The following is a 13,869-nucleotide window of genomic DNA, read 5'->3' as shown; positions in this document are numbered from 1 at the left end:
CTGTCTATGATGTACACTGTAGTTCATTGCTAATTTTGTAGTAAAAAATTTGAGCATGAGGGTCAGTCTCACGAATTCAGGGAGTTATTTAGAGACTTTAATAATGCACCTAGGTTTTGGGATGGTCACTTCTTGCTCCCACCAGGGGTGCTGTTCTTCACAGTTATAGCCAAATTTAAAATGCAATGCAAAATAACTTGCTTTTATGAAAAGTTATAAAAGGGTTGGGAGTGTGAGGGGAAAGACATATGAGCTCTGCTCCTAGATACGTAGGTGCTCTGACATTAATATAATTTCCTTGGATCTCTCTGCTACGCTAGCACTTATTGGGGCAGGCTATTTCTGGAAAAAGCCCCTATGCCTCTCTTCCTAAACTAATATATTGATTCCAATATACTGCTCTCCAACCTACAATCTCTCTCTCTTCTTCTCTGAGTTTGTGCAAAAGGAGAGATGAGAATGGAAACCTGATGTTTGAAAATCGGGAGTGGGCTGCAGTGTGGGCAGCTACCGTTAACAAGTGGCGATAACATGATTTTAATAAGGGATTTCCATGGATAAAGCAGTGCTGTTGCAACTCCATGACTAAATCATCTACCTGGATCTGATTAATTTTGGACCTCGTTAAACTCATGTAGTTCACTTTAGATTTCCCTGGCTGTTGGAAGGTTTATTAGTTAATTTCAGACTGGATTGATCAACTCTACCCATTAATCAGTGTGAGACCGGCAGGGATCTATCTTGTGCTGATCAGTGCATCTCACTTAACTACCTAGAGCCAATTAGAGGCAGGACTAGACACTTACAAGCCTGCAGCCATGCTGAAGCTGATTAGTGAATTACAAACCTGACTAGTCTACCAACCTCCTTAATCAATTTCAGACATAATTAATCAATTTCACACTAGACTAGTCAGTTCAGAATCATTTAATTTCAGAGGCAGCCAGTTGGCCTTAAATTAATCTACTCAGGCCTAAACTATTTGATCTAGAACTAATGAGTTTGGCTACCAGTATGATACACAGATTAGGATTCAGCTCTGCCTGATTAGTCACTTCGGAGGGCTGGTTGTTAAATCCGATTTGAGCCTAATTGTAACTATTAACCTCACCTTTGGTTACAGCAGGTAGGTGCTGTGATTAAATAGCCACAAGGAAATGCTGAGGGATAGAATTTTGTTAAGTTATTGAAAATAAGAGAGGTGTGTCGATTTCTTCTCCACTAGCATTAACCCTTCCCAGTCTGCAGTCAAGTTCTTACTGATACTATTCTTCCCATATACTGAGTTTTTTCTTAGCTTTTTCTCTGTTGGTTGCTTGGCAGGTTCGAATCAGGAGGCCTAGTGATTATAAATATCAGCTTAAAAGTGAGGAAGGGTGGGCTGATTCCTGGTTTCTTCAGGCCAAGAGGTGAACATTAACTGCTGGGTTTAAATACTCTCAGTGCAGAGTTGACAGAGAACAGCTGACAAGTGGAAAGTGGGAAACTTTCTCAGGCAAGTACTATGGCATGAGAAGAGGGTTCTGAGGATCTGCTGCTCAGTTCTGCATTTTAACAACTCCAGTTTGTAAATTATCTGAGCTGCCAGACTCCATGAGGAAGCCAGGAGATGTGCTGCATGCAATAAGGACCTGAATGTAATCTATCATTGCAGGAGATAGTGCCTTTCATCTGAGAGGATCCCCAGCAATCTCTGTGCTGACAGGGATTAGGCCTCACCTTCCCAAAGGTATTTAAATGCCTAACTCCCATTGTGATTTACCTTTGAGGATCTGGACCTAGGTCACTCTCTAAATACCACCAGATTTAGAGGGGGCAGCAGCGGCTGGCTGGACAGTGATGTGGGTGTAGAGGAGACCCTGGCCAGGGATACTGGGAGGAAGCCCCTGCTTTTCCAAAAAGGGCTATGAGAGCCTTAATACCTAGATAGAACCTCAATTAAGAGCTCCTCAGAAGGCTCACATACACTTAAAGTGCAGGGGACTCTATTTACCTGCAGCAGAAGGAAGCTGGCCTGAAGCTGCAGGGAACCTAGATACATCGAACCTGCTACTCAGGTCGCTCAGCCATCCCTTAGACTCCTGGGAAAGAGCCAGAGCCTGAAAGCAGCTGAGTTGGAACTCAGTTACCACAATTTCAGTTTGGCCTCGTTTCTCTCCCCCCTCCCCACTTTTCTGAGGCTTTGCCTGGTTCTGTAGTAAAGCAGTGCACCTCGGTGAGTGCTGCATTGTTTGTGGCGGGTCCACCATCCTGCCCACAAGGTTCCTGTGTTATGCAGGATGATTCTTCGTGTGCCCAGGAAAGCCACACAAACTACCTTCTTGGGTGGCACCATCAATGCAGCTCCAGAAACCCTGCCTAGATGGGATTCAAGATGGTCGCTGTCCCCAGGGAATGGATGTGTTGTCTCCACGGTTCCCCCAGCCTCAGCCCTCCTGGGCACCTCAATGCCCGAACTCCCATATCCAGGACATGCACTGCCATTAGATCGCTGATCAAGCAGACAGAGGAGAGCTTGTATTGACCCTGGAAGTGAAGGGTCTGTTTGGGTTTTTCCTGAAATACTAGGGCTCAACCTTTTGGCAAGTCGCTGAGCCTTTGTGCCTCAATTCCCCACCTGTACCATGGGGTTACCAAAACTTCCTTACCACACAGGGGAGCTGTGAGGATAAATATCTGAAAAGACTGTGAGATGCTCTGAGAGATGGCCCCACCCTTACTGCAGCAAGTACCAAAAAAGGTGTCCAAGAAAATCTTTCTAATGTGAAAGGAGGAAAAACCCTTAAGGTCTGATCCTGCCAATGCTTATGAGTGGGCATAGAGCTTACGAACAGGATGCATGCTACTGACTCCATGGTAATAAGCATTATAGGACTGGAAGGGACCTAGAGATGTCATCTAATCCAGCCCCCTGCATTCATGGCAGGACTAAATGTTCTCTAGACCATCCCTGACAGGCGTTTGTCTAACCTGCTCTTAAAAATCTCTAGTGATGGAGATTCCACAACCTCCCTAGGCAATTTAGTCCAGTGCTTAACCACCCTGACAGGAAGTTTTGCCTAATGTCCAACCTAAACCTCCCTGGCTGAAATTTAATCCCATTGCTTCTTGTCCTAGCCTCAGAGGCTAAGGAGAACAATTTTTCTCCCTCCTCCTTGTAACCACCTTTTATGTACTTAAAAACTGTTCTCATGTCCCCTCTCAGTCTTCTCTTCTCCAGACTAAACAAACCCAATTTTTTTTCAATCTTCCCTCATAGGTCATGTTTTCTAGACCTTTAATCATTTTTGTTGCTCTTCTCTGGACTTTCTCCAATTTGTCCACATCTTTCCTGACGTGGTGCCCAGAACTGGACACAAGACTCCAGTTGAGGCCTAATCAGCACGGAGTAGAGCGGAGGAATTACTTCTTGTGTCTTGCTTACAGCACTCCTGCTAATACATCCCAGAATAATGCTCTCTTATTTTGCAACAGTGTTACACTGTTGACTCATATTTAGCTTATGGTCCACTATGACCCCCAGATCCCTTTCCGCAGTACTCCTTCCTAAGCAGTCATTTTCCATTTTGTATGCGTGCAACTGATTGTTCCTTCCTAATGGAATACTTTGCATTTGTTCTTATTGAATTTCATCCTATTTACTTCAGACCATTTCTCCAGTTTGTCCAGATCATTTTGAATTTTAATCCTATCCTCCAAAGCACTTGCAACCCGTCCCAGCTTGGTATCATCTGCAAATTTTATAAGTGTACTCTCTGTGCCATTATCTAAATCACTGCTGAAATTATTGAACAGAACCCGACCCAGAACTGATCGCTGCAGGACCCCACTCGTTATGCCCTTCCAGCATGATCGTGAACCACCAATAACTACTCTCTGGGAACAGTTTTCCAACCAGTTCTGCACCCACCTTATAGTAGCTCCATCTAGGTTGCATTTCCCTAGTTTGTTTATGAGAAGGTCATGGGAGACCGTCTCAAAAGCTTTACTAAAGTCAAGATATACCACATCTACTGCTTCCCCACATCCACAAGGCTTGTTACCCTGTCAAAGAAAGCTATTAGTTGGTTTGACATGATTTGTTCTTGACAAATCCAAGCTGACTGTTATGTATCACCTTATTATCTTCTAGATGTTTGCAAATTGATTGCTTCATTATTTGCTCCATTATCTTTCTGGGAACAGAAGCTAAGCTGACTGGTCTGTAATTCCCCAGGTTGTCCTTATTTCCCTTTTTATAGATTGGCACCGTATTTGCCCTTTTCCAGTCCTCTGGAATCTCTCCCATCTTCCATGATTTTTCAAAGATAATCGCTAATGGCTCAGATATCTCCTCAGTCAGCTCCTTGAGTATTCTAGGATGCATTTCATCAAGGCCATAATAAAAGTTTGTGGGGTTGTTGCATGGACGTGTCTTGAGATCCTCACTGCCTCGCATGCCCCATGGTGACTTCATGTTGTCTCTTCTTTTGCACAAGAAGCAAATCTAACTGCTGCTGGGAAAACTCCTCGCCAGTGGGGGGCCTGGGAGGACTCGCTAGCAGGCAAAGAGAGATGCTGAGAAAGCCCTGTAGACTTGCCTATGCACTGGCAGAAGGATTGGGAAGACTGTGGGGGGCAGAGGGGGGCACCATGTTGTCCCTTAACATCTCCCTGCCTCACTTTCCCAGTGTGTTGAGACGCTAAGAGGGATGGCAGAACAGCCAGGTAAAGTGTTATCCTTCCACCTGGGTGTTGTTAACTCGTCTGAAGTCCTGGCTAAACACACAGGTTGTACCTTTTCCACTGCAGTGATTGACAAATGGCCTGGCCATGCCTAAAACTGGCTTTTTAAATCAATTTAGCTAAACCGCTGCCAACTCCTTTGTGGACACTCTTACAGCAGATTACAAGTGGCTAATTTCGATTTCGCTTCAGTTGAGTCCTTAAACTAAATCTATATTTGCTAGCTGCAGACCAGGGCTAAGCCTTTGCAGGAAGCTTTGCTTCCAAGCAACTATCATTTAGGGTCAGCCATGAGCCAAAAGCAAGAAAGTGACTGTGTTGCGAGTCGTGGTTTTTAAAGGGGAGGGGGGGCCAACTCATTCACCAGCCTGACATGTGAGTCAGATACAGTGACCGCGCTCTAAACAACAGCTGTGCCTTTCCCTGACCACAGCACGTGTTCCTGTTACTTAACTCTGTGCAAAAAATAAAAAAAAAAAAATAACAAACAGAATGGATCATGTCCTGGCTCTTTACCAGGGGCTGCCGCAGGAGATAGGATGTCCCTGTCAGTGCCTTCATATCCCCAAAAGATCACAAGAGTTCCATCAGGCTGCAGTTGCTCCACCGATTCTTGTTCCTGGAAGCTCTGAACCACGTAATGGTGCAAACTGTTTCTGGGTTCAAACAAACAAATGGCACCAGGCAATATGATCCTGTGCCGAAAGCAAGGAGGGGGAGCCTGCATTCTGGGCTTCTATTCCTGGTTCTGCCACTGACTTGCTGAATGATCGTGGGGGAGTCATTTCTCCACTCTGTCCTTTATCTGCCTGGGAAGTAGGTAGCATAACGCTTCATTATTTGTATTCTTGTAGCCCATAGGGATCCCAGCCCTAGACCAGGACTTTGCCGTGCTAGGGGTTGTAGAAACACACCCCCAAAAGATCCTGCAGAAATGGAACAAACAGATGGTACCTGCCCCAAGGAGTTCACAGTTACTGCAGGGCTGTGGCAATTCAATCGGTTTCTGTTCGTTGTTGTTGTTGCCATTAGGAGATGTACTGGAGGGCGTAGTCCTGCACTGATCCCCGGGGATGGTGCCGCATCTCTTAGCTGCTGGCACCTCTGACCAGTGTTCCCTCCAAGCTGCATGCCTGTGCGACCGCAGAAAAGTCCATCAAGGGCCACACACTTGATTAGTGCAGGTGCGTAGCCACAGGTGGGCCTGGATGTGTTGGTAAATGGCAGTGAGTGGAGATGGGTGGGGAATGGGGGGTGGAGGGAAATGGAGCGAGGTGTGGGGCAGTGATGGGAGAGCTTGGGGCATGTGGTCTCTTCCTCCCCTCCCACTTACTGACTGTTGCTGAACCTGTCTCCTTCCAGCCCCGGGAGGAGGTTGCTGCCCCCTCTCCCCATCCGGCCCCCAGGGAGAGAGGAATCCCTCTGCTCTGGGACTGCGTCAGGGAGAGCCCCCGGGCTGGGACTCTGAGTCCTTGGGAGTCAAGAAATTTTGGGTCTCTCCCCAGCTCTTCACTGAGTTTCTGTGTGGCCTTGAAAAGTCACCTCACCCCACACTGTGCCTCAGTTTCCCCATTTTCCAGAGGGGAATAACACTATTAACCTTCCTCTGTAAAACACTGTGATATTTATAGATGAAAGGGCTTTTAGATTTTTTTGCATAAGAGGAAAAGATTCTTCCTTTCCAAAATTCTCCTTCTCTTGGTGCCATTGTCCTAGCTGGCTGCTGACTTTCCTCCCCACAGGTGGCTGCATCTCAGCAGAGCATTTATATGTATAGTTTGCGAAGCACGTACTGATCCTTGTGGAAGGAGGCTGTATGAATGAATAGCTGGGTACTGCGGACGCCATGTGAAGACTGACCTTCTTCTCTAAGTCCTGTGTGCTGAGGTATGTTGGGTCAGATCTTCAAAGGTATTTAAGCACCTAAGGGTGCAAAGAAACATTTGGGATTTAAACACTTCTGGAAATTCCACTCTGCCTGCCTGGATCTTGTAGGTGCCTGAACACCTTTGAAATCTGGCCTGTTAAGCCTTCATTCAAGGAGGATGAAGACTCGCTAGCAGTCTCTGACCCTGCCTTCTGTCCTGCCAGCATCTGACACGCTCCCAGTTTTCAGCAGGAGAGTTATGGCCGAGGCTGTAGGAACCAACGGCTTGGGGGATTGATGAGAGGAGACAAAGCCTTTTGCTTCGAGGTCAAATCTAGCCCTGGTAGGTGGCTAACTAAAATTACTGGGATCTGACGGCTGTTGGGTGGCCTGCATGCAATTAGCTTGGAAGGTCTCAGTCCAGTCCCCAGTGCATTGCAAAGAAGCACGGCCACAGCAGATGCTAATGGACAACGCTCTTGTTTGCGTTCTCAGCAGAAAGTCCAAGGCCTTTAAGAGCTCCCCTTGCCTCTGGAGGTGGTCCAGGGCGTGGACTCACTGCTCGTGTGTGGGAAGCTTGCACCGCCTCTCTCTGTCTCCCCGCTGTACATGGATGCATGTCCTGTGACTAAGCAGAGGAGTGGGGTCGCCAGGGCTGGCATTCCAGCCCTATCGCCTCTCTCTCTCTCGTGCACACACACACACTTAAATATGAAAAGACGTGTCTCCAGAATGCTAACCGGCCATTTAAAACCATGCTCCAGCCTGTCCCCCATTCATTTGCAGGCAGCCGCACTTGCAGTGAGATCTCTGAGCTCAGCAAAAGAGGCCCTATTTCCTCCTGACGTTCTGAAGCCCCCTGCTCAATGCTGTAAGGCTCATGCTGTGGTACCTGGTCTGGGTCCCTCTTCTGCTCCCCAAGTTCCCAATCCCCTCTCCTGGTGCATCTCGGTTAGATCATCAACAACACAGTGCAAATCTCCCCAGATCTAGGCAAATGGCCTAGAATCTGGTCTTAGAGGGTTTCATTTATGTTCAAAGGATTGCAGGCTATCTGATAGAAGAAAGACTTGTCTACACAAGGAACTTTACCAGCTCAGAGTGAATTAAGCTACACCAGAGCAAGGCCACTATTATTCCAGTATAGGAGTTATACCAGTATAACTCTACCGGTACATTTTCCCCATGTACACAAGGCCTGAGATGCTGGCAGCTGAGGATCTGAGCAGGCAAAGAGCAGCCACTTGGTACTCAAAGGTTCCTGTAGCTTTGGACCCAGATGTGCACCCACTGTTCTGGCAGGACGCTGTGCTATAAGGTGGTAATGCCCTAGCCAGGTTAGAATGCAGGATGGATGGGACCAGGCTCAGTTATCCCCATCTGAGCGAGCCAGGCTGCAGCCCAGGGCCAAAACTTTCAAACTTGGGTTCCTAAAATTAGGTGCCCAGCGGCGTGATCTGACTTTGGTGCTGAGCAATCACTGCTCCCAGTCAAGGGCAGAGCCAGGTTTTTCCCCTGGGGGTGCTGATAAGTTGATGGTGGGCTGGAGAGTGAGCCTGCCCTCGCACTCACCCTGCAGCGGTGGTTCCTGTCCCTCAGCGTGGGGCTGGGTTTGGGTCCTCCCTTCAGGTCTTGGTACCTGGTGCAGGGGATCACAGCCCCATTCAGGTTTGGCCCAGCCACCCCTCCCCCGTGACAGGGAGGCAGCAGGGCCAAATTTGAGTAAGTGGTGTTGTGACATGGTGTATAGGGTCGCCATGCCACCCCAGGGGCCAGGTCACAATGCCTGCAGCGAGGAGCTGGGCCTAGCCTCACGGGACAGGTGCTCTGAGTGTGGAGGGGGCTCACTCTCCAATCCCATGTGGAAATTCAGGTCGTACACCTCCTTTTGTCAATTGCATAACGTGCTTGAAAAGGCACCACGCATCTACCTACAGGCCTCTGGTGGGGGGCACAGTCACCCCCCCGCGTCCTTCCATTAGCTCTGCCACCCGCTCCCATTGACTTCGGCGGGCTTAGTCCAAGCCGAGGTGCACGCCCAAGCAAAGACGGGCCTGGCTGGCGTGTTCTGAAGGGCAGCGAACCTTAGCTCCGCTAAGCGGGAGCAAGATTTTGGATCTGGGTGAGCCGCCACATCTCTACAGATCGAACCGTGTTGTCACACGCAGCCAGACTCTGGCACCGGTGCAGCGACCACAGCTCATCGGCTACATCCCCACGGGAGCGTTTCCCCCCGCCCCCACCATGATCTGCGTTGACCTGTCCTCCCCTGTCGCGCTGCCCAGCCAGTTTTGTGTTGGTGCATTCTGGGAGAATCTGGGTCCTTATCCCAGCCTCCTTCAGTGGCAGTCGTTATGGGTGTGTTTTCCAGCGAACTGTGGGAGGCCTTCTTCCACCGTCATAGGGCAGGTAGTGGGGCCGTTTGCACAGACCCCGGGGAAGCAACACAGCGGAAGAACCATGGTAGAATTTAGGATGACCCCATTCCTGAGTGGTGGCAAAACACAGCAGAGCTGGTGACCCCCTCGCTGCATGTGGACACCCCCCTGCACCGCGTTAACCTTGGTCCCAACTAGTGTAAGATGGGCCCTTTAACTGTAGCTAGCATAGTTTCATCCTCAGACTAGGCAGCGTTAAAGGAGGTCAGTAACTGTCAGTAACAAATCGCCAACTGTCCGGCCCCCCTTGAGGACACACTTACATGAGGCTGGAATGCCCGCTCTGGGAGTTGCCTGCATGATAAACACGAGGCCAGCTGTCATCATGACACCATGAGTCAAGGTGCTATAATTAACCTGGCCTCCGCTCGCTTCCCCCCTCCTCCTCCTCCCCCGCTGCCAGTGTTTACAGGTCTCTGTGTGGACGGGTGCCGGAATTTGCAATAATAACCTGCTTATCGCTTGAGTTCCCAGATGGATCTGGAAGCGACACCCTGATCATGTGGGCCAGGTTTTTGGCCACCTCAGAAATGGCCTGAACTAAAACCAGCTCTGTCCTTGTTCTCTTGAAGATGTTCCACCCCCACCCCGTCCCCGCAGAAGCCCAGGAAACAAACCATGAGTAGCTGGGCCAACTGGGGCCATATCTGGAAAATCAGCTGAGCTTTCTGGTAATTCAGATGAATCCTGGAAAGTTCCAGGAGATGCTGGGAGATTTTCATATCTGTAAATTGGATTAATAAGGGACATCTCCCACCCAAGCCTTCTGCTAAATAATAGAGAGGCTGCATGGGGCGGTGAATAGGACACAGAACTGCAAGTCAGGAGACCTGGGTCCTATTTCTGGCTCTGCCACTGATCTGCTGGGTGACCTTGGGCAAGTCACGTTCCCTCTGTGAGCCTCCGTTTCCCCATCTCTAGAACCCACCTTTGTAAATCACTTTGGGTGGGATTCACAAATCGATGGGAGTCAGGTGCCTAGATCCCGTTGTGAATCCCACCATTTGATCTGTAGGGACGGAATGCACCAGGCTGGTGCGAATCAACGATTAAATGCTATTAAACCCTCTCCTGCTGAGGTGCCTTTTATCCAGGATTCGGATTCCTCTGAGGAGCTGAGAGCACCGTCGTCTGGAACAGGGGTAGGGCGGGGCGAATAGTCCCACTAAACCTTACAAGAGTTTGGCGAATATTTCCGCCAGAGCACCTCAGCTGGAGGGAGGATCGTGAGGGGGCAGGGGACGATTGTAGAGCTCGGTGCTGGAGAGAGTTGGGAAATAGCAGCTGTGATTGTCTTATGGTCTTGCACCAGGGAAAGGTTTCTCCCTTGGGACTCAGCGGCTCCCCATCTAACGCAGCAGGGCAATGCATTCAGCAGCCTCTTGCACCTTCCCGGCGCCAACCAGAGCTGGGCGTTACAGTTCAGTGCCCAGGGCGGCAGGTGTCCTGTGCCGGGAGTAGCTCCGCTGTAGAGAGGAGAGGGAGTTTCCTGCTCTTAGAGGACATGCCAGACAGCCCGAAATCTCTCCCAGTGGGACATGGGCAATCGGGGTGGGCTCTTCACAGGGGCCACCTGCCATCTGCCCTGTGACCCTTTGTGTTCTCCTTGCAGGTGGCAGCATCCAAGAGCAAACAGGGACCTGTCTGCTGTCCTGGTCCTGCACTCAAGGTCAATGAGTTCAGAGAGAGGGGCTGATCAGTATAAGGGCCCTACCGTCAATCAAACCCTACCCCCGCCCCTTGATCCCTTAGCCCTGCCCCTTGACCCCTTGGCCCACCCACTGGAAGTCCCTCCCCATGGGTTATTACTTCCGGGGTCAAGGCTGCCACATGACCGGAAGCAAGGTGTGTCATGTGACACCCACCCCACCCCTTGACCCCTTAACCCCACCCCTTGACCTCTGCCCCCCTTCACCAGAAGTCCCGCCCCATGGGGTATTACTTCCGGGGTCAAGGCTGCCACGTGACCGGAAGCAAGGTATGACATGTGACCCCTCTAACAACTCCCCCCCCCCACCCTCTACCAATCAGGATGGGTTTCGCCCCTGTAGGACTGCCCAGAGAGGAGCTTTGACCAATCAGGGTGAGTTCCAGGGCGGGGTGTCCTCTCTGGAAGTGGGTCTTGTGACCCCTCTAACAACTCCTCCCCCCACCCGCTACCAATCAGGAGGGGTTTTGTTCCGATAGGACCAAGAGGAGATTTGACCAATTAGGATGAGCTCCGGGGGCGGGGTGACCCGTCCGGAAATGATTCGTGTGACCCTTCTAACAACTCCTCCCACCAACCTCTACCAATCAGGCTGCCCCGAGAGCAAATTTGACCAAAATAGGGCAGGTTCTGGGATGGGGTGAACCACCCAGAAGAGGGGCATATGACCCCTCTGCCAATCAGAGCGCAGCACCATCACCCCATAAGGCCCAGTGTCGGGCAGAAGAGGCTGTCTTTTACCAAGAGCGCGTGTTTTAGAAATCGTGGAAACATGGACTCCTTCACCACCCCTGTGAGAACTTCAGACTTTGTTTTAGCCCCGAGGGCCTTCGACAAACCGCAGAGAAAGCGCTACATCAGCGACAGTTCCGAGGAGGAGGAGGGGGCGATTGAGGGGAGCCCTTTGGTCCAGCCATTGATGGATACCCCGGACCCTGAAACCTAGCCGCTTGTGGGGCCCCGCGATGAGCGTGATGGCCTCTTGTTGTCCACCCCCCTGGAGGAGGAAGGTGATCGCAGCTCGGGGAAGTCACTAGTGGACAAGATGAACGCTCAGGTAAATGAATGCTTAAGAGGTGACGGTCGAGGTTGGGGGTGTAACGGGGCTAGGAACCAGAGATTGTGTAAATCAAAAACCAAGCAGTGGGGTGCTTACGCTGTTTCTTTAAAAAAAAAAAAAAAATCTCTTGACAGTTCGATGATGTCTTTCTAGAGGACCCGGAGACCCTGGACAGCATTGCACCAAGCAGCGAAGATGAACCAGGCCCACCTTGTTTTTGCTCAACGCTGATACAAAATGTTGAAGAGGACTCCAAGGATGACGGCTATGAGGAGTTTAGGAGGCTTGGCATGGAACTGACTGAGCTAGTGCCACGTCGTGAGCGTAAAAAAGTCATGCGGACTGTTGTACGCGTTGCTGTTTATTCTGTTCTTAATCACTGTCTTAGGGAAAAGCTTTTTGAAGATTGTGAGGGCTGTGTCATAGATGCACCAGGCCAGCGGCACCACGACTGTGTGACTTGGACTTCAGTGGATATAAACTGCAAGCTCCGGGGCCTGTGTGCTGAGCTGTGTTTGGAAAGCTTATTAAACACTGTGATTGCCGTAGGTTATGCTATGCAATGTCTGTGCCTAATCCAAGAACATTTAGCACAAGGGGTGACCTTGATAAATGCTGTGCAATTCAGTGGAGACCCTGGCCATGTTTTAAAGAAAATGACCAAACCGGAAGATGCCTGCTTAGAGCGTTATATTGACCATCTGGTCCGCACAAAAAGTTACAGAACCCTGCTTAAGAAAAAAGGCTATTTGTAAGAAATCTAAAAGGATTAAGTTAGAAAATGGTGAGGGGCCAAACATGCGATATAAAATTTGGTAGCTGTAAATTAAAAAAAAAAATCTATTGAAAAGGGCTTTGTGACTATCTGTATTTCTGTTAAAAGGTCTCTGGCCCTTAAGGGAGCTTAAAGTCTTTTTTTTTCCTTCTTTTTTTAATGGAGCATCTTGGTTTGTTTTCAAGGAGCTGTATGTCTTTTAAATAAAAAAAAATTGTTTGTGAGAACCTAGCTCTTGTGTCTTTTGTGTAAGAGAGACCCATTTACAGCAAAAAAAAAAAAAAAAAGCAGAAATGTATGTTGTGGGAGGGGGAAAAATATCCTAAAAATGTGTTTACAATAAAACAAACAGGGATGGTTCAGACATGTGGTTGTGTACAATAGAGCTGACTTATTCTGTTGAACTGAACGGGTTTAACCACCCCCCCTCACTGAATAGCCAGGGTGACTGTGATTACTCACCCTTGTTGCCATAGGGTTAATTTTGATGGGGGTGCACCCATAGTAAGGGAGGTGGGTGGGTGAGGATGGTGAGTTCTGATTAATATGAAATGAAATAAAACCTCAGGAGTTTGCAGATGCTATTGGGCAGTTTAAATATAACCCCTGGAGTTGGTGGAATGCTATAGGCCAGTTTAAATATGGCCTAGGAGTTGTTTGAAGGCCACGGGGCAGTTTTTCTAGAAATCACCCCCCGCCCCACCAAACTTTAAGCATGAAAGAAACATGTTTTTAAAAACAAAAACAAGACCCAAGACATTCATTGATATCTGCAAAGGGCCCCTCACTTGAAATGGTTACTGTAAGAAGGCCCTACGGGGGGGACGGACAAAAAGTATTTGAACTTAAAGAATAAAAAAGAAAAGCAGCCCAATTGTGCAGAAAACTTATTCCCCACCCCCGATCACAAAAGGGAATGCTAGGGAGGGGTGATCCAATCAACCTGCTAATTATTTTGAAACAAAAGAGCTAGGATGGTGTAAAAAAAACCCAAAACCTCAGGTAGCTTGGAGACTGTCTCTTTCAACAGAAACTCTCTTAAATTGCTGCTGGACTGCAAGTGGAGGTATGTTCCCTGGTTTCTTTAACTCTGAAAATATATATATATATATTATATAATGTCATTTTTTGGCCATGCTGTCTTAGTAAATAATGGTGCATATCTTTATTGCAGTGTGATCTGTTTAGCATGGAGCCAGTAACTTTAAGTTGCAGTTCATCACCAGGCCAAGGTAAAAACCATTTTTAACTGTAGTTGTGCTTAATAACTTCAGGTATTACATAGGTTGAATAGGG

This window comes from Eretmochelys imbricata, chromosome 19 (genome assembly GCF_965152235.1).
Source record: "Eretmochelys imbricata isolate rEreImb1 chromosome 19, rEreImb1.hap1, whole genome shotgun sequence".
NCBI lineage: Eukaryota > Metazoa > Chordata > Testudines > Cheloniidae > Eretmochelys > Eretmochelys imbricata.
The sequence above is the reverse complement of the archived record's forward strand: the minus strand, read 5'-3'. Positions refer to the sequence as shown.